At 47.6% G+C, this 26,897-nt stretch overlaps 1 protein-coding gene across 2 annotated transcripts in view; it reads left to right on the top strand.

Annotated features, from left to right (window-relative positions):
• The first annotated feature begins 8,366 nt into the window (after positions 1 to 8,366).
• FRMD6 (FERM domain containing 6) overlaps positions 8,367 to 26,897 on the top strand; it is a 108,408-nt gene continuing 89,877 nt past the window's right edge. The window contains exon 1 of one of the 2 annotated variants that reach the window (XM_073350155.2): positions 8,367 to 9,182. The gene's annotated coding sequence lies outside the window, so the exon portion shown is untranslated. Of the gene's footprint in view, positions 9,183 to 18,291; positions 19,702 to 26,897 lie in introns of those variants that run through there. The other variant, XM_073350154.2, reaches the window with a different exon arrangement.

Below are 26,897 nucleotides of genomic sequence, written 5' to 3'. Positions count from 1 at the left end.
GCGTTGACTTCAGTGGGTCCAGGATTTCCCCCCAGGTGCCAAGCTACCAATGGCGAGACTTACTTGGGGATCGGACATTACTCCAAGGCCTGAACTTGCTTCCACTAAAGTCCATGGTAAAACTCCCCTTGACTTCAGTTGTTCTCAGATCACAGTTGTGGGCCACACTCCCACACCCTCACTCGTGTCTGAGCGGCATGGTCACCTGCCAATGGTCCCGCTGACTTTAGTGGGACCACATGTGCAGTAAAGGGTCTATCCCAAGTGAGCAAGGGTATCGAAATACAGCCGCATGTGAGGTTGTCAGCTCCTTGGGTTAGCTTCATCCAGTTGTTGAGATAGTTGTCTTCTCATCAGAAAGTATATGTGTGGTATGTGAGTGGAGGGATGGGGGTGAAGATAGATGTGATGTCTATAGCAGATCTTCAGTGTAATCTTGACGAACCTGCTCAGATGTGCCATATTCACTCGATCTGTGCTATGCTGCTTTCATGGAAGTGAAAGTTTAGAAGAAACAACTCACCCCAAATAACAGGGGTAAGGTGGGGCCCTGGTCTCCCTCATTTTGTGGTGGAATGATCAGCTTTGCCAACCACACACAGGTCTTTGACACCAGCTGAGAATCTGGCTCACAATCAGCCTAGCTCGATTAGAACCAATGCCAACTTATCCCAGTTGAGAAACCAACCTGGAATTTTTATTCTATTTCTTACCTGCGTGAATTGACCTGCATAACAAACCATGCTATCTATGTCACAAATAAGACAAAAGTGTATGTACAATAGGCTGTTGTCTGAATAGCCTGGAAAATGATTGATTGTTTCTAAGCTACCTCTTCAACCTCTGTGAGAGGCAGGTTTGCTCTTTCACTCCCTGTACCAGTGGAGAAGACAGCATATTCCATCCATGGGGGATGGAGGGAATAGAGGTTTTTAAGGCCTGGCTTGACAAAACCCTGGCTGGGATGATTTAGTTGGTGTTGGTCCTGCTTTGAGCAGGGGGTTGGACTAGATGACATCTTGAGGTGTCTTCCAACCCTAATCTTCTATGATTCTATAATCAGAGTGCCTTACATTGATCTTGACTGAGTCCCATCTCGCTGAATGCTTGGGACGATGTGGGTGAGCTCTGAGGGGACCGTGTCCAGCCCTTGCTGGCTGGAGGTAGCTCTTAGCAGGATGAAGTCTGAGGACAGCGTGGGAAAGCGGGTGAAATGGTGGGAGTCGCATCCCAGTGGCAGATCAGCTAGGTGCTGTACAGCACAAGAAGCCAGTTGAATGGAGATTAGTTTGTAAAATGTAATTGAGAAACTTGGAACGTGCCTCACAAATGATCAATCAAAAGGGCTTCCTGGCCTCACTCAGTGCCAGGCTCACGTGAGAACAGAGTGAAGGAAAACAGGGTTCTCCATTGTTTGACCTCTAGCCATGTGGCAGCATTCTTCGGACTGAAATGGGTGGTGCCGTGTGAACAGAGAGTAACCTAACGTCCTGTAGGGTGTCTTTAACACATTCCCAACTGTCCACTCTGGGTGGACTCTTTTTTTGTTTCTTTTACTGCTAAAGTGCTGATTACTCTTTGGTGGTGAAAATTGTACAGGTTTACCTGCATGGGGGTGGGGAACGTCACCTTTCATTGCTTAAATTGGTATTTAACAAACTCAGCACGTACTTCAGAGTGACGAACTTTCAGTGTTTATTACCTGGAGGCCTTGTCAGTGTTAATTAGATGCTTGTTTGTCTGAAAACTCAGTGCTTTCATTAGGTCCTACCAACTCCACGTATTTCTCTTGCAAAGGCTGGTGCAAGCCATAGGGACTGCACAGCCTGTGTGGCTGCACTAAATGCATGAGGGGAGGTTTACAGAAGAGCCTAAGGGAGTTGGGAGACCAATCTCACTCAAAGGCAGCACCTCCCCACTAATGGTTTGCTCGTAATGGGACTGCTGCATTAGACACTTTTGAAAGGCCAGCCCCCAGGTGTGGTCCATATGACATTTAAAAGTCCTGCTTTCCCCAGACAACATAGGGCCTGAAAGTCAGTGGGTCTCTTTCTACTGACTTGCTTGGGGATGGGGGTAGCTTTGTCGAGTTTGCATCAACCAGAACTTCCTCTTGAAACAAGTCTCCCCTTTACAACTCTGCTTCTTTTCCCCCTTCAGAAGCTACCCACTTAGTGTCCTGCCTCTTCCACATGGCTGGAATTTGTGACACATTTAGACCAGAGCTGAGAAATGTAGTCAAGTTGGGAAAAAATCTTGCACGCTGTTGTATCTCTGGGAACAGAGAGTCACTTAAGTGCAGAATCAACAGAGACTTCTTTCTCCTGACTACATTCTGATCCATGCAAACATTCCTTCTCACAATGAAATCCCTCTCTGTCATTAGGAGATGAAGGGGGGGCTATTTCATATACTCACCCATCTGCGGTCTTTTTTACACTCCCCTCCTTTCAGTACCGATGTCTGTCTCTTTTTCTCTCTCCCTTTCTGCATGTGTGATTACATGTATTACGGACAAAAAAACCTAAGTTAAAAGAACGTTAAGGCTGCAAAGTCAAGCACACAGAAGTTAGAAAAGGCCAGAATTCACGTTGCTGGGCAGGGATATTTGCTGACAGCAGAGGGGTGAGTAGACTCAGGAATCTTGGGTTCCATTCCAGGTTTGTGCAGGGGGTGTGCTCTAGTGGTCACAGACTCTTCTGCCCCTATTCCCCCGCAAGCCCGACCCCTTTTGCCCTGTCCCCATCAGCCTATCCCTGTGCCAGTCCAGTCTTCCCCAGTTCTTGGCTCCTTGCCCATCCAATTGCAACATCCCCCGCCCCACCCCTTCCCACCCCTTCCCACCCAGGTGCCCGTCCCAGTCTTCCCTTCCACCCGCAGACTCCTTGTACCAATCCACCCCCTCTATTCCACCCCTTTCCAGTTCTTGTCCCTTGTTATTTCTGTCAGCCAGCTTCCTCCTCCCCCGCGCTGCCTGGACCCCAGCAGGGAGCACCGACGGCACCAGGGAGACAATCTACCGGCTCACAATTCCTGTGTCCAGCACAACAGCGCCCTGCTCCTCCGTTTGGAGGAGCAATTGCGGAGAAAGTCCCTGCTCAGCCCTGGGGTGGAGCATGCTCAGTACAGACAAAATCTTCAAGAATTTAGCTGCCAAACTCCAACAAATCTCTACTAAGTGTGGGCAAGCTGAATTTTTCAAAGGCTTACGAGTTGGCCACATTTGGGCGGTTTTTCACCGGACGGCATAAGGCACATCCCTGATACCAAGGTGACCTTCCTGACATGTTTCAAGGCCTTATTTCAAGGCACTAGAGCCTCACCAAAAAAGGTTGTAAGAATTTTTTCAAGGTGGGCAAAAGCAACATATCTTTTCCTAATCTTTCTCTTGAAAATGACTGACAATTTTTGCTGGAACTTTTCAAAAAACGTCAGCCTGAGGCACACACCTGGCATGGAAAATTTCAGTCTCAACAGCTAAAATTTGGCTAACTTATAAGCAACTGAAAACAGGGTCTTATAATGGGAAGTGTCAGGCAACCTTACCTGTAGACGCTGTACCAGCTCCACCTGTGATCTGTCTGCACACATAGATAAAAGATACTGCTGTAATTCTATACTGATATCGCTAGCTCATATTAGAGAGATAAAATTAGAATCAGAGCTGTCTATTTTATGCCACTATGTAAGCTGGGGTCAGTGCTTTTATTCTAAACCTTTGTTTTCCAGAGCTTTATGTCTGGATCATAAAAATTGAGGAGAGAAACAAAGCACATAAAAGAAGTTAGCAGCTGCAGCTGCTTTTGCTTTGTTGTGCTTGTATAGCTCATAAACAACTTTGTTTTCCAAAGTGAAAATATTCAGGCCAGCAGCACATAACACAGACTCTTCCCTTTTGCCTTCGGGTGTTTGCTTTAGAACACAGTAGCTGGTGTCTTTCCAATAATAACAGCTCATCAAGATTTTTAGGATGCAAACTCAGTGTGACTGTGCAACAGCGATATTGACCCACAGCAACTCTGTGCCTTCTGCAAACCTGGGCTCTGATCCTGCAAGCTCAGCCATGCAGGCAGCCCCCTGCAACCATGAAGAGCCAGCGGCAGGGCAAGACATCATGCCATGATAGACTGTAGTGGATCCCTAGCTGCCGTTCTGCTCTGGTTAGTGTATTGCACCCATCACCGGGAAGTCCCAATGACTTCCAGAAGGACACTGAGTGACATGAGTAGCAACTACCCTGAACTTCTTTCTGTCCCTCCCTTCCTTGCTCCCTCCCTCCTTTCTTCCTGGAAAAATGGCATGTGGATTTTTTAAAAATACATCTTTAAATGTGTATTTTGGTGTGCTGTGCCCTGGGCTTACATTAGTGAAGGCAGGTGGGAAAAAATTCACGTGGCACTTGGAGTGGAAGGGGGTGAGGTTTGTGGCAGTCCCTGTGGGAATTTGTTCTACAGTCTGGAAGAAGCCCCCCCAAAACACTCCTCTCCCCCACGGACAAGTTTTGCCCTTGCAGCAGAAAGCTCCATTATGCCTGAGGAGTGGAGTTATTGACCACGACCTTCATCCTGATGCTTTAGGTGATCTTTACCCCAGGCCCAGATCATTAAATGCCTTGGTGGGAAGGACCAAGGAGGAAACCCTGCTCTCATTGAAATCAGTGGCAAACCTCCCCCGGACTGCAGCAGGGCCCAGATTTCACACCCGACTTCTTGTGTCTGATGTGATATTCGCTGGGAAGCCAGGGTAGAGAGCAGGTCGCATGTGCTCGCAGCAGCCCGTGTTGCTGAGGAGATGTGCTGCAATGTTCTGTGCTGATTGCAGTTGCCTCAGGGCTGACGGTTTCATGTCCAGGCAAATTGCATTGCTGGGGTGGAGAGTACCCCATGCAAATAGGAGCAGTTTAAAAACAAAATAGTATTTCCTTCTCTCTCTCTCTGCCCCTCCTATGAGGTGAGTAACCTTGCCATTCCACACCCCTTCTCTTCCTGAGTTTCCTACAGACTCTGCAGTGAGGCATCCCACAGCCTAACCAGAGAACCGATGGTCAGCTTTCCAAACTGCCCCCAGGAACTGAGCTCCTGGCTGAATGTTCTCTGCAGGCCCAAACATTTGAGGGGAACGTACATTTTACATGGGGCCGAGTGTGCCGAGCGCGGGAGCAAACCCTGCAAGCCGTGAGCGCTCTTCCTGCAGTACATACGTCATCTGTAAGAAAGCAGAACGGAGCTTCACAGCTGAACCTTTTCTCTCAGCTCCTCCCCAGACTCAGCCATGCTTAAACCCTAATGAAGAAACGGTGTGGGGGATCCAGTTCTGCTGGGCTCTGGGAGTCTCTTGCGTCGGGGAGATCTTGGTACGGGCCTTTTTTATTCCTTTGTTAAGGGGCTGGGTTTATTTCCCCAGCAGCACAGCCCTCTGCTAGAAAAGGGTCACACATGGTGCTGTGGGGTTGTTCTTGCAATTCATAGAGCTTGGATGTAATCAGCGGTCGTGGGTCACCGGTGTGGTTAGATGTTTGGCTATGTGTGTGTGTTCTCCCTGTGTGCTGCCCCAGCTCTGTGCAGACAGCCAGCACAGCAGACCTGGAGCGAACCGCCCAATGACCACAAGATCCGTTAAGGTACGAAGGCGCCAGGCCAGGTTTATTGTTGACAAAGCACGGTAATAGCATCTGTCAGACTCTATGAGGATACTAAGACATGTATGCCCGCGACAACGGATGCAGCTCAGTGAATGGCAGGACTTTCCATTCCCCTCTCAGCTGGACAAAGACACTCCCTTTGAGATACCTCTTTATACCCCATTACAAACAAGTTAGTAGTGCCTCTGATATAGTCATTGCCCCCTGACCTGGCTAGTTATCACCTTGTCCATGTTGGTTCAATCAAAACATTTCTATTACATACTATCATCCTTATCTTTTAGGAGGGGTCAGTGTTTTCCTGCTATCCTTGGGGAATGTTTTTGTACCATCCTTGATATCGGGCTGTTCTGGTACCATTTGATACTGGGATGTGTTTGCGTGAGCACTCTGTGCCTAGCATTTCTTAGGCATGAGCATGTCTGCAATATCAGCCCTGTTCTTGCCAAATTCCATAAGCAGGTCCTGCCTCATACCAGGCCTCTGATACAAGGGCTTATGTCTCAGGCTCTCTTCCTGCTGCAGCTGTCCCTGACACTGGTCATTTCCTTTGGATTCAGCCGGGTCATGCCCCTGTGAATCACAACAAGCCATTGGTCCTGGACAGTATTCACCCCCTGTGGCTTGCTGATCCACAGCAGTATCCTCCTCCCATTTCTCTGTCCTTAAATACTACACAAGACAGACACCCCTGCTGTGGCTGGTGATGTGCTTCCAACAGCAATTGCTCCGGTCTGCCTGGAGTTACACTGGGGTAGCTGCTACACCCCTGTGACTGGGCCAGCACTGAGCCCCTGCGGTTTAAACAGACCCATTTGGGATCATGCCTGTATGTACTGGAGATCCCGTTCTTGTTGCACTCCCTGGGTGTGACCCAACTCCATTGATTTCTACTTAGATGATTAGCAGTTTGGGGCAGGGACTGTGTGTAGACACATACGTACAGCGCCCAGCACAATGAAGCGTCTAGGTGGGACCAATACATCCTGCTGACAATGGTGATTTCACTGGGGTGCTTTGGGCCTCTCACACATAGCCCTAACGCATCCCTCTGCTTCTGATTGCTCTTTGCCCCCTGCCCCACATCTCTGCTCCAGCAACGCCCCCGTTAGATGACAAACTCTCTGCCGATGACGTTGTAAACTCAACTTTAGTTTGCAGGCTCCCTGGGGGCAGGGACCTCGTGTAACTAGCACAAAAACCTCCTTCCTTAGAGGTTTTTAAGGCCCAGCTTGACAAAGCCCTGGCTGGGATGATTTAGTTGGGGTTGGTCCTGCTTTGAGCAGGGGGTTGGACTAGATGACCTCCTGAGGTCCCTTCCAACCCTGAGATTCTGTGAAAGTCCTGTGCACTCCTGACAGCGTGGTGTACGGTAAAGCAGTAGTAATGCCCTAGATCCTGCTTTCTTCCTGCCTCCCAGTTTTGCCTGCCTGACTTCAGGGGCCCTCTGAAGTGAATTTTCCCATTGATTTAAGTGGGAGCATGACTCAGGCATCTGCTTCCCCCTCCAACCCTGCAACTCACCCACACACGCCAGTCTAACTAGCTAGCCTTGGGGAAGGTGAGTCAACCTGTCGCTCCAACTCCCTCCTGCTTCACTTTAATTAGACAAGCGTGTGATGAACAGCCCTCCAGCTCCCAGAGTGGTTCCAACCCGCAGGCCCTGGGAAGAGTCATAAAGCTCCCTTTGCATTTGGATCCTCACTGGGCTTCCTGATTCTTCCGTGCTGCTGTCACTTCTTGTGGGAACGATTCACAGCTGGTCCCTCCTGCTTTTCCCCAGCGGGGTGACCCAGCCCCATTCATGGTAGTGTTGCCGTCAGTGGGAGCACGCCTGGAGCTTAAGCTAGCTGTTGGGGAGGTTATCCTGGAAGCTTTTCCACGTGGCCGTGATGCTCTTAGCATTAAACCTTGACCAGAGCCCTTTAAAAATGCCAGCTGGGGAAGACCCAGTGATAGCAGGAGGGGAGCTCACTCTCTCTCTCTTGCAGTCCTCCTTCCCGTGTCTGGCCTTTGCCCTCTCCCCTCTGGCAGCAGGCCAGAGGCGTCTCACAGAGGCTGATGAGGTAGCTGCAGACACAGAGCGTCCGGGACGCATGCTGACAGATGCAGGGGGAAGTCGGCATGGCAGGGACAGAGTGGCAGGGGTCTCTTTGTTACATTTTTCCACAGGGCTTACTTGTAACATCCCTGCGTCAGCCGTCAGCGCCTGGCCTGATTTACCATCGCTTCTCTGCAAGCCTTCAGATCTGTCCCCTTGCCGGGCCGTGCACAAGTCACACAAACGACATGTTGGCTGAAGCCCTTTCAGGGCGAGAGCCGACCGGCTGGCTGGGGCCTTTTGGTTACGCCCCAAATTCTGGCCCCAGCACACAGCCCAAGCAGCCAGGTGGCATTACTCTGGGGACTGAGGGCTAGAAACCACTGCTCCCAGGCTGCTGCTGTTGCAACCTCTGGGCTGGAAGAGCCTCCACATGGCTTCCCCTTTTCCCCTCTCAGAGCAATGACCAGGGGATCAGCCAGATCCCCATTGCATGGGTCTGCAGGGAGCTCTCGCTGGGTACAAACCCCAAAGCCTGTTTTCCCCTGCTTTTTGCACAGTGGAACTGCCCTGGCACCGTGTATGTGGATGGATACAGATAGTAGAGTATGCATCTGTGTGTGTGTAGATAGGGTGGGGTGTGGTCATGCAGGGAATACAAAATCCTCCTCTACATGTTTTATTTATAGTGTGCATTTCTTGTGCCATATTCGGTTACATTTCTTTCTACCACCCGGCTCTCCTCTGACATTGTGCCATGTGACACTTGCATTTAAAAGAAGACAGGCTGATTTCACCTTGGATATACCCATCTGCTATGCTGCTGCATTCTGCCTGCCAGGAACCTGGTGGGTCAAAGGAAACTGAACGCAAGGAACATGGATAGTACAAGCTGAGATCGCTGGGATTTGCTGACTATCCCAGCAAAGTCTTTTTGAATAGTTTAGTAGAGATGAAGTATTAAGAGGAGGACCATTGTTTCCTAAAGCCACAGGTGCAGATCCAGTTATAGCTTTGGGGCCAAATGCAGTACGGTCCTTGGGACAGAGACTGGGTTTCTCACTGCAAATTTGTACAGCTCCTGGTACAAAAGGGGTGTGATCCCTGATTGAGCCCCTCCATGCTCCTGGAACACAGTTCTTCTTATTATTTTCAAGGGGTATGTGCCTGACAAAGATGTGCATCTGATGGTTTCTCAATTCCTTTTATGCCTGAATGTGTGAAGAGTAGCAGGAAACTCAAGCTCGTCCTAGGATTTTCAAACGGCGTCTCTCCTGGCCAAGTCTGCTCAGGATAATTGGTTCCATCACATGACCCACAGTCACAGCTGCACAGTGTAGGGGCCGGAGAATGGCCCTGCACCCTGGAGCAGACCCCATTTGCCAGGACAGGCAGTGCGGTCTAGTGGAGCAGGCCTGAGAGTGGGAGCGAGGAGACCTGGGTTCTAGTCCTAGCACTGCCCGGCTGGGTGATCGTGGGCACGGCCCTTCCAAGTCTCAGGTACTCATGTGGCCTCCATAGCTGTGGTAGCTGAGCCCCCATGGGGCTATGTGGGAATCTGGTACCTACCGTGCACCTCACATGGCGGGGAGTGGGCCTGGAACCCACAGCAGCCCCTCTCCCTGCTGGGGGTGGAAGAAGCCTTGAGCCAGCAGGGAATGGGGGTAAGGAGCTGGGGGAGGGGCTCTGGCACAGTGCGTACCCGAGGCCTGTTCTGGCTCCTTGGCCCTCCTGCTGCTGGGGCACAGGACTCACGAGGAGAGGCTGAGGGAACTGGGATTGTTTAGCCTGCAGAAGAGAAGAATGAGGGGGGATTTGATAGCTGCTTTCAACTACCTGAAAGGGGGTTCCAAAGAGGATGGCTCTAGACTGTTCTCAATGGTAGCAGATGACAGAACAAGGAGTAAAGGTCTCAAGTTGCAGTGGGGGAGGTCTAGGTTGGATATTAGGAAAAACTTTTTCACGGGGAGGGTGGTGAAGCACTGGAATGGGTTCCCTAGGGAGGTGGTGGAATCTCCTTCCTTGGAGGTTTTTAAGGCTGGGCTTGACAAAGCCCTGGCTGGGATGATTTAGTTGGGGTTGGTCCTGCTTTGAGCAGGGGGGTTGGACCTCCTGAGGTCCCTTCCAACCCTAATCTTCTATGATTCTATGATTGTAAACCCAGATCTGTGGGACCTGTGCTTGTCAACTCAGTGGTTTGAAACCTGCTCTTGAGCACCCACACTGCATTGTAAACCTAGGCTTACAATTGCTGTACCTGGTCTAACAGCCATGCTAACACGTCCACACTGCACTACACAGACTGTCTGACTCAGATGTGCAGCTTGAGCTGCGTCCACACTGCAAAATGACAGGGCTTGGGCCCGAGCCTCATGCTCTGACCCACCTCCCAGCAGGGTCCCAGGGCCCACATCCTGAGTGCTTGCAGACCCGAATCAGGCAGATCTGTGTGTGGACAAACGGGGTCTTGGGTTCAAACCTGAGTCAGATCCTGAGCTTAGTGTGCAGCATAGACATACCCACAATGACAATTACACACAAGGCAAAGCTAGTCAAAGGCAGGTTGTCTTAATGTGTCAACTGTGGCAAGTTTTGACAAGATCAGATCCATAAATTGGTCATTGCAATAAACAGTCATAACATAACTCTCCTTAGTTCATCAGGCACTAGATTTCATTGTGTTAAGGATTTGTGCCCCACTCAGTTAACAGCACTCGGAGCTGTCCATGCTTCCTTTCCATTGCAGTGACAGTTCTATGTAAGACCGCTTGTCTTTTCAAAATGCTTCCCACAGTGGCTTGCTCAGGATCTAGATTTGGATGTGAAATCTAAGTTAGCGTCAATCTGTCATTCACTCTCCCCTGAGTACTGGAGCCCTGTCTCACAGCAGGCATGCGTTTAAAAGCCTACTGCATTAGCAAGGAATTCTACTTGCTTCTCTAACCCGGTGACAGAGTGCTCACAGCACCACCCTGATCGGGGACATGGCTGCAGGCTCAGCTGGAAGCCGTTCACCACTTCCCAGTGAGGGAGTCGAGCACCTGGTTAAGAATTGCCAGGCTAAGGTTATAACTGGGAGGAACGGGAAGGCTTCCCTGCTTTGCAGCGCCTCCTTGAGACGGAGCCACTCCACGTGTGAGGAAAGGGCTGTGTCTAAATGCCGATACGCTGCTCCTGGCGTAACGTAATCAGCAAACCAAGAATGAAAACAGGGACTGGGAAAGAGGATTTGCCCCCACCCAGTGTTTTCTTTCTTGCCGCAGTGGAGTGTTTGCACCATCATTTTGGTCCCATGCAGGGTACATGGGAAACCTGGGGGAAGGAGGGTACAGCCAGAGGAAAAACCCAAAATAAGGTAGGAATTGAATGAGGGAATATATTTTTTCTGCCAGATTAAAAATCCTGGAGCCTTGCGCTAGCTCTGCTGGCACTAGAAAGCCTGAGCGCATTGCTCTCATGAGCCCTGTACCGTGTGTGTAGCTCTAGGTTAGAAGCAGCTCTGAATTATTTAATGACTTGACGCAAAGCCCATTGACAGCTGGATCCTTAGAGCCACCTTTTCAACCTGCTTCAAACCAGCCTCTAAATTCGCATGTGCAGAATAATTGGCATGGCCAACCGTCTGCATGTGCAATTACCCAAATTGCATGCACAAACAGATCTTTGCATGTGCAAATCAAGTAGTTGGCAATCAGGCTCCTTGATTAGTGCAAACAAATGTTTGGTTTTTCAGTGTAAATGCAGATTTTCCAATCAGAGGCTGAGGTTATTCCAGGTGATATGTGGCTTTTACTCATTTTGTGCATAAAATAGCGCTAGTAGATTTGTTTAATCTGCGGGGGTTGGCGGGGGGGAGGATTTGAGTCAGAATAAAGTTGCCAATGTCCAGGTTTTCCCTGGTTCGTCCCTCTTTTGAGTGGCTGTCGTGGGAAGTCTGTAAGGATGCTCTGTACACCCCAGTTTTATGGGCTCAGGATCATGCTTGACGTCCTGGCTTTTTGTACCTGAGATGTGGCAACCCTAAATTACAAACAGCTTTCTAACAAAAGATACAGATGGAGGAGACACTTAACTTGCTGGCAACTAAAAGTTTTGAATTAAAATTAAATCTCCCCCCAGATTAGAAATGGAGCCGGCAAACAGAGAAACTCGGATTCCAGCTATATTATTAAGCAAACCAATCTCTAACAGACCACAGTTGAGCAATACTTCAAATGCATTGAATTACTCACATAATTTAGATTTATTAGAATAGTTCCTGTGTGTCTAATATTAAACATCAGAAAATAGGTTCTTAGTAATTAGTTAACCACACATAGAACAGTGAAACCAGTGTTTGCCTAGGCACTGACTCCGTGAGTGTTCCTGGGCTCATGCACCCGCCGAAAAAGCTAGGGAAAGCTCAGCACCCAGGAGCCACAGTCATAGGCAGCATGTGACTCTTGCATTTCGGGAGGCTGGACAGGCGTGCTGGAAGCTCCCTAGAAGCTCCCTAGAAGCCCTGTGACCCCCACCCCTGCTCCGGCCCAAGGCCCCGCCTCTGCTCTGTCTCTTCCCGCCACTGCTCCGCCTCTTCCCCCAAGGTCCCCCACGCCCACTAAGATACCAGGTATAGACCCACAGTCAATCACTGGAATATAAAAGATGTGTATAAATATGCTGAAAATAGCCTGCCCCCAAAACTGGCAGAGCCCCCCTCCCCAAACACACCTCTTCAAAAGCACCCACCAGCAAAAACAAAAGTCAGCACCTGTGGGTAGTTGCCTTAGAAAAACCTAAGATAGATGGGAAGGTACAATGGGAAGATACAGACACATGCAATACAAATCATCTTATGCGACTGAATCTAACAAGTAAAAATTAGCTCCCCGGACTTTAGTGGAGTTTTGCTGCTAGCTCTAGTGGGCCCAGGACTTGATCCTTAGTGTTTAACTTCAATACATCAATCAGCTAACGTTTAATTAAAATTGTCTAATTAGGGTGGAAATTCAGCGAGGGCTTCTACATGGGCTAGGCACCACTCAAGCCTCACGTGCAGGGCCCAGGAGGTGCATGGGAGCTCTGCCCGGGAGTGATTCTTTTTTCACTCCCAGGTCCGATCCTACAACTGGATCCATGCAGGCAGCCCTCTGGGCAGGCGTGGTGTCCCAGTGCCTTCAGAGCGTGAGCCAGGCCGATGGGCCTGATCCAAAGCCCACTGTAGCCAGTAGAAAGACTGAAAGGGCTTTGGGACTAGGCCGTGATGCCTCTCATGCAGCGCTCTGGGTGCTTTGCAGAGCTGAATATTACTGTATGACGACCGTGTATGCAAACATGGCCAGTGTGTTTCACAGCGCGAGGGCTCGGTCTGCTGGATTGCCTCTAATTGCACTTCTTGGCTGTTAATTAAGTAGAACTGGATTCTTAAAATCTATTTACTAAGGTCTAATATTTATTGACTAATCTAGAGATGGATCCTTGTACATAGCCATTCATATCCCAGCTAGTATATTCTAATAAGCAATTTGCATCTGATTTAACATTCAAACAGCTGCTTCATTAAATCTAAATGCGATCCTTAGCAGAGCCCCTTCCTGTAAAGCCAGGGTGAAGTGCCGCACAGGCATGCTCACTGCCAACAGTGGCAGTAGATGCCATGGGGAAAACTGCAGCTCTGGCAGCTTGCTCCCACGCAGAGCCTAGGACACAGCACTCACAAGCTTAATCTGCTCCAAGGCTACCTACTAGCTGTGGGATTCCTTGTGCTTCGGGCCAAGCTTCCTTCAGTCTGGGCTCTGACCTAGCATCTGAAGTCAATAGGATGCTTTCTGCTGACCCCAATGAGCTTTGGATTAGGCTTTTGGGGCATGCTGAGAGCAGTTTGCATGAGGCTTTTATGCTGGGGGATACGTCATAAATAGCATGCACATCAGTGCCCAAAGCAGGCCTGCTCAGTGCAGTCATCCCACCCCTCTTTCAGCCAGCGTGAGGGGCACTGCAGGTTTCTAAGCCCATCGCGGGACCCTGCTTCAGAAAGCTGGAAGAAAAGAAAAAACAACGTGCCTGGAAAGGGAAGAATCCCCCTTGCACTCCTGTGAAAGCTACTTAGGTCTCAGCACGTTGAATTGTATGACTGGAAGGAACCTTGAGAGGTCACCTAGTCCAGTCCCCTGCACTCACGGCAGGACTAAGTATTAACTAGACCATTCCTGACAGGTGTTTGTCTAACCTGCTCTTAAAAATCCCCAGCGATGGAGATTCCACAACCTCCCTAGGCAATTTATCCCAGTGTTTAACCACCCTGACAGTTAGGAAATTTTTCCTAATGTCCAACCTAAACCACCCATGCTGCAATTTAAGCCCATTGCTTCTTGTCCTATCCTAAGAGGTTAAGGAGAACAATTTTTCTCCCTCCTCCTTGTAACAACCTTTTGGGGAAGTAAGAGGATGTTGCACACCCAGTATTGCTCTCTGGAGAAGATGGGTGCCCCCCCCACACACCCCTTCTTTTCCTACTTGCTAGCCAGAGCAAGGGGGCGCCAGTGTTGTGTTCAACTCCTAGTATAGACCGTCCGCAACTCACTACCCCTCCCTCCCCCACCCCAGCAGGGAAGGAGTGGGTGAAGGATTGTGCCAGAGAGGGGTTTCTCAGGGTCACAGCACCTCCTAGTGTCACATCCGGGACATGGGTGGTCTGGCCTAGTGGGTTCTAGTCTTCCAGATCCTTACACAGGGCCTGAGGGTACAGCTGATGCACTGCCCCTTGCTGTGAATTGCCTTGGCCATCCATCCCTTTCCTCTCGTTCCTGTTGAGTAACATTCTAATTCTGTGATGTATTTATGTTGTTTTATGGGAACTCAAATGGGGGACATAAATTCTCACGTGCTGCTTCCAACCGGCGGAGATTTACTGCCTGTGGCTGACCCCGTAAGATTGATGTTCTGCACAACGAGGATCCAGAGAAATGTCTCTCTTGATGGGAGTGTGTAAGAATGTAATTGGGCCTCATTAAACCCACCTTCACTTGGGCATCTGTTTGTGTATGTGCAGCAGTGCCAGGTTTGAAACCAGCGTTAGCACCGCCAGGGGACAGAGAACAGAGCAATTCGCCCTTTTTAGATGGAGAATAGGAACTGAAACCTTGCTTTTCCCAGCTTTACACTAGCTTGAAAGTAGCACCAAGAACAGTTTACACAATCGCTTCCTTGAGTCGTGCTTCTATGCACTGGGAGAAATTCAGATCTTGGTGACATTAATGTAACGCCACTGACTTCAGTGGTGTGACTCTGGATTTCCAGCCAGTGTCAATGAGGTTAAAGTCTGCATTCTCCACCTGTCTGCTGGGGGAGACAGGCAGGAAGCTGCTGCAGATTTTTCGTGTGTCTGGAAGTTCTGCGCAATCCATTGACCATAACTCTAGTACAGTGAATGCACATTCCGATGATGGCATTTACTGTTGCTCATGGACACTTGCTTGAGGGTAGAAAGAGGATTACGGTTCAGACTGATCAAGTGTTCAGTGAGGATCCTTGTCCATAAGTGATGAGTGGGTGACACTAGTGAAATGCTCTATGCTATTTCTTTCATCATCTTTTCTCAGGAAAGAAATACCACAAACGCTACAGTAAAGGCAATATAGTAAACATCCAGGGCCAAGTCCTCGACAGATGGAAATGGATGTAGCTCCATCAATAGAGCTATACCAGCAGATGATCTGGTCCCAATTTCTGATGGCATCTGCCATGAGCTGGATTTTTCATGATCATCGATCAGCTAAATGTAGAAAACTCAAAAGAGCCAGGCTTCACTGACTTCCTTTAGTGAAAGTGTTCAAATCAGGCACTATCCTGCCCTCACTTCTTATTATTATTGGTATTGCCCTAAAGCCCCAGTCATGGCTCATGGCCCATTGTGCAAGGTGCCGTACAAATACAAAGCAGAGAGACAGTTCCTGCCCAGAAGGTCTAAGCATTGTGTAATGATTGTTTCAAAGAAAGTTTAAATCTCTTACAAATAGTCTCATAATCTGCACATTGACTGAAACAGCCTGGTTTTAGCAGCGATTGGGGATTGGTCAGCTCCCAAAGGTTCCCTTGTTCATTTATCCAGAGAGATAGATGACAAAAGGTTGTCCTACCCACCTGTGACAAAGTAGAGACTTTGTTGGCTAAGAGTTAAGAGCCTTGGAACGTCTTACCTTCTTTCTTCTTATGATAGTATGTAATGTACCTAGCGGCATCCCCTCTATCATATGGTAATCTCATTGTGGCAGGGGCCTTCTCTCCAGCAGCACTATATAAATATTATTTCTTCTGGAGTATTCCTCCCAAATGAACACAGAGTCTTAAATATTGGGGCTTCCTTGATCTTCAGGCTTCACTGTACCATGAAGTATGCCTAATATAGACAAGGGCATCTATATATATGTACCATATATCAGCTGAGCTACATAGAAAATAATAATGCTTAAGGAGCTGATCCAAAGCCCACTGAAGACAACGGGAGTGTTTCTTTTGACTTCAGTGACTCACAGACTCTAAGGTCAGAAGGGACCATCCCTGACCTCCTGTACATTGCAGGCTACAGATCCTCACACACCCACTCCTGTAATAGACCTCTAACCTCTGGCTGAGGTACTGAAGTCCTCAAATCATGATTTAAAGGCCTCAAGTTACAGAGAATCCACCATTTGTACTAGATTAAACCTGCAAATGACCCATGCCCCATGGGCTTTGATCTTACTGTACAGGCCTGATGTCACTGTACAGCACTTTTTGGCCAAAATCTGTTCCTGATGAGTGACTTTTCTATCATGCACTGCCTCATTCCTGTCAGTTCAGAAGGGGAATGTGTGGGGCCAGGTAGTGTGAAGAAAAGGTCCTTGCTAATCACTAACACCCACTTCTGCAGGAGCACACTTGTCAGTTGTTGAGCCTGATGGAACATCCAGAGAAGTAGCCTGTGTCGGGCATAGGGGGATCTATGTTGTTTCTCCCAGGACATGGAGAAAATTGTGCCTATTGTCAGGCAGTAAAGACTTGATCCTGCCACATTGGAGACAATGGGAATTTGATCAGGATTCCCTAAATACCAGCACTGAAGAGGTTAAAATCTGGTGTACATGTGCTGGTGTAAATCAATGGCACCCCCGTGAGTGAGGGTCTGGCTGTGAATAGAGCCCCACTGGAACATCATATAAAAAAGTAGAGCGGTGAGCCAGCTGTGCTGTAGTTCAGGTTAGTGATCTCAAAGGGCTGCCCAGAATCCTGGCAAACCCATGTGACATCAGCCGCTTGCCTGGCCTTGTTTAGATTGACAATGTCCGTATTGCTGTATCAATGACCCACTAGTGAACTGGCTGATACTTACACAATGAGTCATTGTTCTGGCACAATTCCCTGCTCTCCAAACACATTTTTTCACCTACCTTTGGAATGTGGGACGACTGACCTTGCGAATCAAAACTCAAGCAGGAAAAGCGGGGCCGTCAGTGGCTTTACTGCGGAGAGGGCAAGCAGTGGGGGAGCATTTTTCCAGGCACTATGTGACCAAATGACGATTTTAAAGTGGAAGGCCAGGGGCAGTTTAAGACAGATATCGTAGTTGCTCCTGGGCCTGATGAAAAAGTTGCACACACACACACACATACACAGCTTGTTTTTATATACAGTGGGCTAAATTCTGTCCTCATTTACACCCATGTAACTGACAGCAGCGTGTGTACGCATTTAATTGCAGACACAAATTCCTAGCTCACTGAAAACTATGAAGATGAAAGGATGCTGTGTGTCCACAATTTGCTACAACACTAAATCAACAAAGGATGTTGACATTGCTGCTATTCCTTACAGTCTTCAGCTGTGTACATAACGGCATTGAGCTGCTCACAAAAGGCATTACATACTTACGGGTGCTTAGGCTGATCAGCAAAACCAACCTCATCTGAAAGATGCTGTCTTGCCCTGGATTTCTGTTTGCGGAGTACAGTGACAGAGAATTATTAGAGGTGTTAACAAAACAAACTAGCTCTTACTCTTCATTATTGTGAAGCTGGTACAATAAGGACAGCCACTACTCTGCAGAAATAAATAACACTGCAGGATGCAACAAACAGTTTCCCAAGCCCCAGATCATATTAATCATCCTTGCTCCCACTGAGCTATAGAAAACTGGGCTGGACTCATCCAGAAATCACAGATTGGACTGGTAAATAGAGAGATACAATGTGCAACTTTTTGGTTCCACTTTATAATTGAATCTGGCCATGGAATTAAAAACGCTGTGCACCCCAGAGGATTGTACTCAGTGCCTCAGGATAAAGAGACAGGGGAGAAAGGATACAAAGCAGGATGTAGCGTTCTAGGAGGACTTTTATGCAAATTGTAATTCTACAAAATCAATCTAGTTTTGGGTTTTTTTGGAGTCAGTGGATATTAGCTACTAGCTTGAAAAGTGTGAAGCAGGCACAGCCCTGGTGATGGATACAAGAGGGAATAAATTCACTTATAAGGAGCAAACACTTTGGGACTGAAGAGAAAGAAACAGGATGGACGGTCTCCTGATTAATGCATGGAACAGAAGTTAGGGGTCTATTACAGGAGTGTTAGGTGAGGTTCTGTAGTCTGTGATGTGCAGGAGGACAGACTAGATCAGAGGTTCTCAAACTGTGGGTTGGGACCCCAAAATGGGCTGCGACCTCATTTTAATGAGGTCACCAGGGCTGGCTTAGTCTTGCTGGGGCCCAGGGCTGAAGCCAAAGCCCTGGGCAGCGAGGCTCAGGTTGGGCTTCGTCTTTGGTCCCCCCACCTGAGGCAGCAAGGGGGTCACGGTGCAATGAAGTTTGAGAACTCCTGGACTAGATGATCATGATGGTCCTTAATGACCTTAAAGTCTCTAAGTTCACACCCTAGTTCTGCCACTCTCTTCCTGTGTGACCTTGGGCAAATCATTTAACCTCTCTGTGCTTAGTTCCCCATCTGTAAAATGGGGATAATACTTTCTTGCAGCCTTTAGCTGTCTTGTCTATTTAGATTGTAAGATCTCTAGGGCAGGGCCTGCCTCTCACTAAGTGTATGAACAGCAGCTGGCACAGTGGGGCCCTGATCAAGGTGGAGTCCTCTAGATTCCACTGTAATACAGATGATGATGATGATGATAGTGAATAAATAGATCAAGTGTAGGTATTGTCTTTGTGTGGTACAAACTGCTCTGATCACATGGAATAAGATCATAGAAATATAGGGCTGGAAGGAAACTCGAGAGGTTATCTAGTCTAGCCCTCTGTGCTGAGGCAGGAACGGAAAGGTGTGAAAGAATCCCATGTACCCATGAACTCGAAGCATCATGCTCATGAATAAAATGTGGCCCACTACCTGTCACAGCTGGTCATGGGCAGCCAGATGCCACAGTCATGAGACAGGAGTCCAGAGTTAGCTAGATCGGAATACCAGGAGGTCAGAACCACAAGTCAAGACCCAGATTGAGGCCAGATCAGGATACCATGAGGTCAGAGGCAAGAGACAAAATGGAGGTGGGGAACCACAAGTCAGATGCTTGGAGTCCCGCCAGGTCAGAATGCTGGGAAATCCAGCCGGGGTAGCAGGAAGCACAAGGCACGCAGGGCAGAGCCTACTTGGTCAGACAGCTTCCTGTTCCTGCTGCTGGCTTAAGTAGGGCCAGCGGGCCAATCAGCCGCTCTGGGACTCTGCCAATCAGACCTAAGGGGCGGAGCCTCACACTGGGGGCTGGGCTTTGTGGGTCCCAGGTCAGCTGTTGCCAGTAGGCTGCCAGGTGTAGGGTTGGAGCATGTCTGCTCCCATGAACCTCGCAGGGTCGTGACAGAGTTGCTCGTTAATGTGAATTTCGATTGATGAGGCAGCACCATTGCCAAGACAGACCAGGTCACCGCAAGGACAGTATTTGCACAAGCTTCAAAGTAAATACAGACTGAGGAGCATTCGATGGAGCTGGCATGATGGAGCGGAGAATGCTGGGTCACAAACAACCAATGTCAGATTCCCAAAGTCGACCAGATTCCAGGTAGGTGGAACTTACGTGGCCCAATACCTCAGAGCAACTGACAACGCTTAGGGACGTTCTGCCTCAGTAAATGCATCTTCTAGGATTAGCACTGGTTTAATTCCTCTTGGTGTGGGACAGCTCTAAGCATAGTCTCTGACTTATTGCCATGGTGACACCAACCAGAGAGGAAGTAGAGGCCTCATCTTCTAGGGCAGCAGAAGCTTTGGAATCAAGACTAGCAGAATCAGCAGACTGTTCTCTAAAGTGACTCTCTGGCCATGTGTTGTTAAACCACCGAGCCCATGGTAGTGGAGTGTGACTTTGTCCTAACTAACCTGTACCAAGGCAAAGGGTGTTATTTCTGCATTCATGGATAGTAGGTAAAAGACGATGGTACAGTCTCATGTCACTTGTGAATAGGGTGACCTGACAGCAAATGTGAAAAATCGGGACGGGGGTGGGGGGTAATAGGAGCCTATATAAGAAAAAGACCCCAAAATTGGGACTGTCCATATAAAATCAGGACATCTGGTCACCCTACTTGCTTTTCATGGTCAAAAACTATTTTTTTCTGATGCATTTCTTTGAAAAACACTCTGAAACAATGCCTCTGAACATTGGGGCCATGCATGAGCACTCCACCTGCCCAGCTGAATCTAATACATGCTGTTGACCCTTGGGCCAAGCAGTTAGCCAATATCTGAGGCCTTAATGTATTTCTGTTAGGAGGAGAAACTGACTATACAAATCAAGTATTTCTTTAGTATAACCCTGTTTTCTTTACAAAGAACCTACGCAAAGTCCTGCTTCCCTGAACGCTGGAGGAACCCATGAAAATTCTAAGCCTGCCTTTCCAGCCAGCTCTCTGCCCAAAAGAAGCACTCTCTTCACTCCCTCCCAAGGTCACATTTACCCGGCTTCTCTCATTGGCTGCTCGCTTTCTGGTTCCTTTCACACACCTTCCAACAGAGAACTGCGACCAAATCAGTGCTCTAAGCCTGAATGTGCAATCCGACTCCAGGGAAACCTCGGAGGCCTCATGGCTCACCTACTACTCAGGCTTTGCCTTAGTGGTTGGGGCCTTGGGCAGTGGCTTTGGTTGTTTTAGCTATTATTAAACCATAGGGCATTTAATTTGCTCACTCATTTAGCCTAAATGAAAAGATGGTTAGCACACCTATCAGCTTCAGTGAGGTCTGTGACGGCCCATAAATTAGTTGAAATGAGAGGCGGCATTGCCTAATGGAGGGAGCACTGAACTAGAACTCAGGAGGTCTGGCCTGCTCGGTGACCTTGGGCAAGTCACCTCTTTGCCTCAGTTTCCCCATCTGTACACATAAGGTTGATACTGACCTTTTGTGAGTGGGCTTTGAGACCTGCTGATGAAAAATGCCATGTAAGATCTCGGAATAATTATTTTATTTATTTTAAGTCACTTAAAAATGGCACTTAGAGTCCTAAATCATTTAGACCCAGATCCTCAAAGATAGTTAGATGCCTAACCCTGGGCCTTAGGCACTTCTGAAAATTGTATCCCTCCTATAGCTATTGATGGATAGATTAGAAAACATAGTAAGATTGCCCAAGCATTTTATCTATTTATTCTTGAAAAATCTATATTATAGGTAAGAAGGCAAGTTTTGCAGCCAATTAAAGTGTCACTATAAGAAATATTTCCCCCCTACCCCTGCCCCCAAGTAAATATTACTGCATAGAGTAATGGGATTATTAGTACTCGAAGGCAGCAGTTTAGAAACCCCCTTAAACAGTAAAAACACAGTAGTAAGATCCTGGACTGGATGACAAAAGGCCCATTCAGCATAAATTTCAGCTTCTCCATGTTGCTAACATTTTCAAGATCTCATAATTGGTGAGTTTTCAGAGTAACAGCCGTGTTAGTCTGTATTCGCAAAAAGTACACAAGTACTCCTTTTCTTTTTGCATAATTGGTGAGTTAGTCATGCTTGTGGTTTGAACCAAGGGCTCAGATGAGATGAAGTGAGATGGCAGCCAAGTTTAAAACATGCTGGAGACATCATAAAACAGAAATTGGTGGCATTTCTGCATGGATCTGAAGTAAAACAACAAGACAGTGTGAAAAAGGACTAGGTTTCCGGGTAGAATCTGTTAGTAACATTTTGGGGTATGTCCCATTTTAGCACGGGCGTTTTGGTTATTTTAAAACTATATGGCAAGATTCTAATCTGGGTTACACTACTGTAAAACTGAATCACTCCAACTGGAGAAAGTCTATACTGACTTCAATAGTTACACCCATGTAAATCTGAGACCAAAATCTGATCTCAAGTGCCAGATTCCTTCCACCTGTACCTCCAATGAAGTCAATGCATTTACACCAGGGATGAACCAAACTTTGTGTTCATTTAATTCTGACTGTAGTTACAGCAGTGGAACTGATGTGGTTGAGGGTAGACATTTATCCCATAGTGACATTTGGGCAAACAAGGAGTCATTTGTTAATTTACGGTGAAGATTTGTCTTTAAATAGAATATTGTGTACCCGGATCAGAGTAGCAATCAGACACACTGCTTTTTAACTCTTTGATTCCTTGACGTTAACTTGATACTTCATGTGCCCTCTGTGGGGTGGGGGAGAGAGAGAGAGACCCCCACCCCCGATGAAGAGTTTCTTTTGGAACTATGCAATTGCCAATGACAGAGGTAGAACAATGTAATTGATCCAGTGCTGTGAACCAAAGTGAAGGCTCTGATCCTGCAGTCAGATCTGCTCCTGCAGACAGACAGACCCTTCTGCTTATGCAAAATCTCACTGAAGTCACTGGAGCTCCAGGCGATTGAAAGTCCTGCCCCCACATCCAATTACAGGATTGGGGCCTACATGTGTTAGGTGTATCCAGATCTTGCCTCCCCCTGGACCCTCTGTTGTCGATGATGATGTCACTACAGTCATGCATATCAAGGAATGTCTAACGACTGAGACAGACAAACCACTCAGTACTAGGTCCGGTTGCCAACAATGCATTGCTCTCTCTGAAACAGCATCCAAATGGCTCATGACCACTGGTTTTATGTCCTGCCGCTTAGTTACTCCCTGTTGAAAATAGGTGTCTTTACAAAGCCCCGCACAAAGGAATAAACAGTTGTTGCTAAGAATAAAAATATTGACTCTCGTACTTTATATGATTGTCTTAAAACGCTGTGCTTACAGCAAAATCCTTGTGTATAAAGATCTGACAAAAGAGGATTCCCTAGATCAATTTTATAAAGTAAGTGGTGCAATGGATCAGTAATTCCTGGGGGATAAATGCCTCCCCTGGCCCAGTTACTCGACTATATTGGTTCTACTCCCCGTTAACACAGCTCCTCTACCACTTCAGCACCAGAGGACGGAGTAAATCTGGTTGCATAAGTAAAGTCAAGCACTTTCTGTGCAAGACTCCTGATCGGTCCGAAGATGACCCGAATAAAATAGAATCTTTAGCCATCCCCAAAATCAAGCCCTCCACTGAACTGCATCAGGTAAAGCACTGGAAATGGCCGTCTGCCATAGCTTTAGACCTGAGATGGTGGTATTAGTATTTGGATTGCATTAGCTTTGAGAAGCTCCAGCCCTGGTGAACACTGCCCCCCCCCCAAAAGAAGTCTTCAGATCCCATGAGCTGCTACAGCAAACGCCACGACCCCCCCACCCCGCCCTGCTTTTGGCCAAAAGGCTTCCAAGAATGGAACTAGACGACAAGAGCCATAAAGAGGGGTGGTTCTGAACGTTGTAATCAGACTCAAAATGCCTACTTTTTATTTCTCTTCTTCTCCCAACAGCACAGTGTGTAATGTAGCATGTTATAGGAGGCCAACAGCCAAAGGGAAACAGCTAGCTCAGGCAAGTGTCATCATGACATTGCAAAAATACATCCCCAGAATGTCCTCACGGCAGCCATCTTTCCTTGCCCTCTGTTCTAAACCTCCTGGCTGTCATGGCCAATAAAGACTTCCTTAACTATCTCATACTTGGGCAGGCAGAAATGGAATGGTCATCACATGGCAAACACCTTGACTTTCTGGCCTCCTAAATGACTGCCGGATAACTGATGTGTTTTCAAACACAGTCATTTGGTTTCCAGAAGGCTAACTTTTCTAAATACCTTCTGTAGCCCTAAGACTCGAATTGACTGAGCCATGTCAGACTCTGGCCTTCAGCCAGAAGAAATGTTGCCCGTCTCAACTGCAGAACTAAGACACCTTGTCCCTCCTCAGCTTGTCACACTTTTAGGCTCAGCAGGATGATAAAAATTCATTTTGAGCCCAAAGTAAAGCCATGGGAACTTGCGGGAACTTGCCCGGAAAGCAAGCTTGCTGTTTTTTTGTTGTTGTTTTTTTCATCAAATAACTTGCCACCAAAGCCTGCAAGAACACGGAGAGCTTAAAGTCAACAGAGAAAAGTGTTATATTCTTAACATGTCTTATAGCCACTCCAGGAGAGGTTGTTGCTGCAGTGTTCTCATGCAATAGGATGTGGGGTCAAGGACCAAATAACTGACTGGTAGAGCTGGTTGAAAAATGATAGTTGTAGGGAGTGGGGGGAGGTGGTTGTTTCTTTTTTGTCAGGAAGTTTACAAAAGATCTTTTTCTTCAAAATATCCTTTCAAAAATGTTTAGTTTTTTGAGAGAAAAACTAAAGACAAAACTGGGGGCAAATCTTTTTCTTTTCAAAAACCAAAAAAACAATGGGGGTGGGGTTAATTTTTTTTGGAGGGGGGGTTCAGTACAAATGTTCAGTTTTAGAAAACCAAATGCCAACACTATTTTATCAGAAACCAAAACAAAACAAAAAAAATCCATTTTTGAACCACTGAAAATGGGTCAGCCTTTGCTTTTTGAAAATCATATATTTTTTTCGGTGCTTTTTTTAAATAGATAAATCAGAACATTGTGAAGGGAACAGAAGTCCGTGCATTGCCGTCAAATGTCATGCTTTCAAGAGCTGCATGAAAAGTCCTGGTCTTTGGGTATTCCCTCTATTACTCGAGGGGTTAACCTAAGAAGGGAAGCGAGGGCAAGCCAAGTAACCCTTTAAATCTCTGGGTTGCCTTTTTCCCCCCATTGGTTTGATGCTAATTGAATTGGTCCCTGCTGGTTGCCCCCTTCTCAGGCAATGCTAGGCCTGTTAAGCAGGTCTGAAGGATTCCGTGGGGACTCATGTTCAGATATTCTTTTTTTCCACTGTATTCTAGCTTCTCCGGCTGAACTGTCATTTCTCACCGTCCATCATTGTCTGTCAGGACCCACATCAGCATGGAGAGAAGCAACAGCTCCTCCTGATCCCCTGTAAGACGGGGGAACGTCCTAACACTGAGCCAGTCTTTCATGCAGATCATTTAGCTGATGATTTTTGCTTCTCTTCCTGCTCCCAGCAGATCCCAGAGAAGACTGCTATTTTGGTTACTTTCCTGAGCCCAGGTCAGAGCCAAAAAGTAAACAACCAGCATAAATATAGGGCCCAGGTCATTAGCGTGCGTAAATCGGTGTAGATCCATTGATTTCATTCCTCCAGTGGAACTGTGTCGACTGAGGCCAGCTAAGGCTCTGGCCCTAGATTTTAGGTCAGAAAATGTATTATTTAAAAATCCAGGGCCAGAGTCTCGTCCGGTGTAAACGATGCAGCTCCACTGAAATCTATGCTAACTTATCCCAGCTGAGAATCTGGCCCATGATACTTAGCCCAATAATGCCCTTTTCAAGTGCTTCCATTGTGCTTTGAGTTCTCTGAGCTCACTCTCTCTTTCCTCCACGCTTCTGCTCCCCCCACTAGTGTCCAATACAAGTCACCACAATAATTCTCTTCAGAGCAGGGACTGTCTCTTTTATTCTGTGATTGTACCGCGCCTGGCACAACAGGGTCTTGACCCAGGCTCTTAATGCTACAAATATATCATACTAATCTATGAAAATATTAGGTTTCAGAGTAGCAGCCATGTTAGTCTGTATTCGCAAAAAGAAAAGGAGTACTTGTGGCACCTTAGAGACTAACCAATTCATTTGAGCATAAGCTTTCGTGAGCTACAGCTCACTTCATCGGATGCATTCCACTGAATGCATCCGATGAAGTGAGCAATGCATCCGATGAAGTGAGCTGTAGCTCACGAAAGCTTATGCTCAAATAAATTGGTTAGTCTCTAAGGTGCCACAAGTCCTCCTCTTCTTTTTATGAAAATATTATTGTTCCTTGAGCTCTCCTCCGCCACCATCCTCTGTCCCCTGGAGCCTGAGCTCATGTGCACCAAACAAAACCCTCTTTCGAATGCACGAACAGTGCCGCAGGGAACGCTCCGCCTGTCCAGAAGTTGATTGACAGGCCGTCAGGTGTATTCTCTCTCTGTAGTGAGTTGGCATCTGTACAGAGCTTTGAACGGGTGAATTGCTGTGTAAATGCTAAGAACGATGATTATCTAGAGCCTAGCAGGTGGGTAGCATTGGCCTTGAAACCTGGTGCCCTGGCTAGCGGCTCCCGGAGTGTACCTCAGTTCTCACACTACAACAGGAGCAGAGAGTAGCACAATGTGATGGCTCCAAGGCATTGAAAGCTTTTTGGGGGGTGTAATTATAAGATATATAAATAAAACAAAACCCAGCAATGGCTACTGGGCATCTATGTTTGTGCGCAGCCAGCGCCTGGGAACCACACTGGAAACATACGGGTTGTTGTCACTCTCCATTGTCTGCTCCACATAAAGGCTTATGTATCTGCTGCTGCTCCCATGTAAGAGACTTAGGTGCCTAAATACCTCTGGGGATCTTAGCCCTGCTCTTTAGCTGAAATGCCGGCGCCTCATGCTTTTAACTCTGGAGGTCCTGGGTTCAAACCCTGGGGTCAGTCCAAGACATTGCCATCTTTGGTCCTATGATAAACTCTGTATTGTCAACGGGAAGGCCGGGCATTGGTGGCAGAGCTGTGCTCCACCTGTTGGCCTTCCTTTAACCCCTGGGTATTGGAGAGTCTTATCCTCACCCTCCCTTTTGCTCTGCCATGCTGGCTGGGGCAGGCTGGATGGCCTGGTACTGAAGGTGCAGGGAAGGGAGATAGCAGTTAAAAGATCTGTGAATTCGAACTGAACTGCATGGGGCAAGTCTCTGTCTTGGCCGTTTCTAAGGGCTGGCACGATGGATGGACTCTTACACAGCAGTGTCTGGCAAAAAGGCAAGTGCTCCACTAAAAGAACCAACCACTGCCATCT

Source organism: Lepidochelys kempii, chromosome 6 (genome assembly GCF_965140285.1).
Source record: "Lepidochelys kempii isolate rLepKem1 chromosome 6, rLepKem1.hap1, whole genome shotgun sequence".
NCBI lineage: Eukaryota > Metazoa > Chordata > Testudines > Cheloniidae > Lepidochelys > Lepidochelys kempii.
This window is presented reverse-complemented; position numbering and strand designations above follow the sequence as displayed.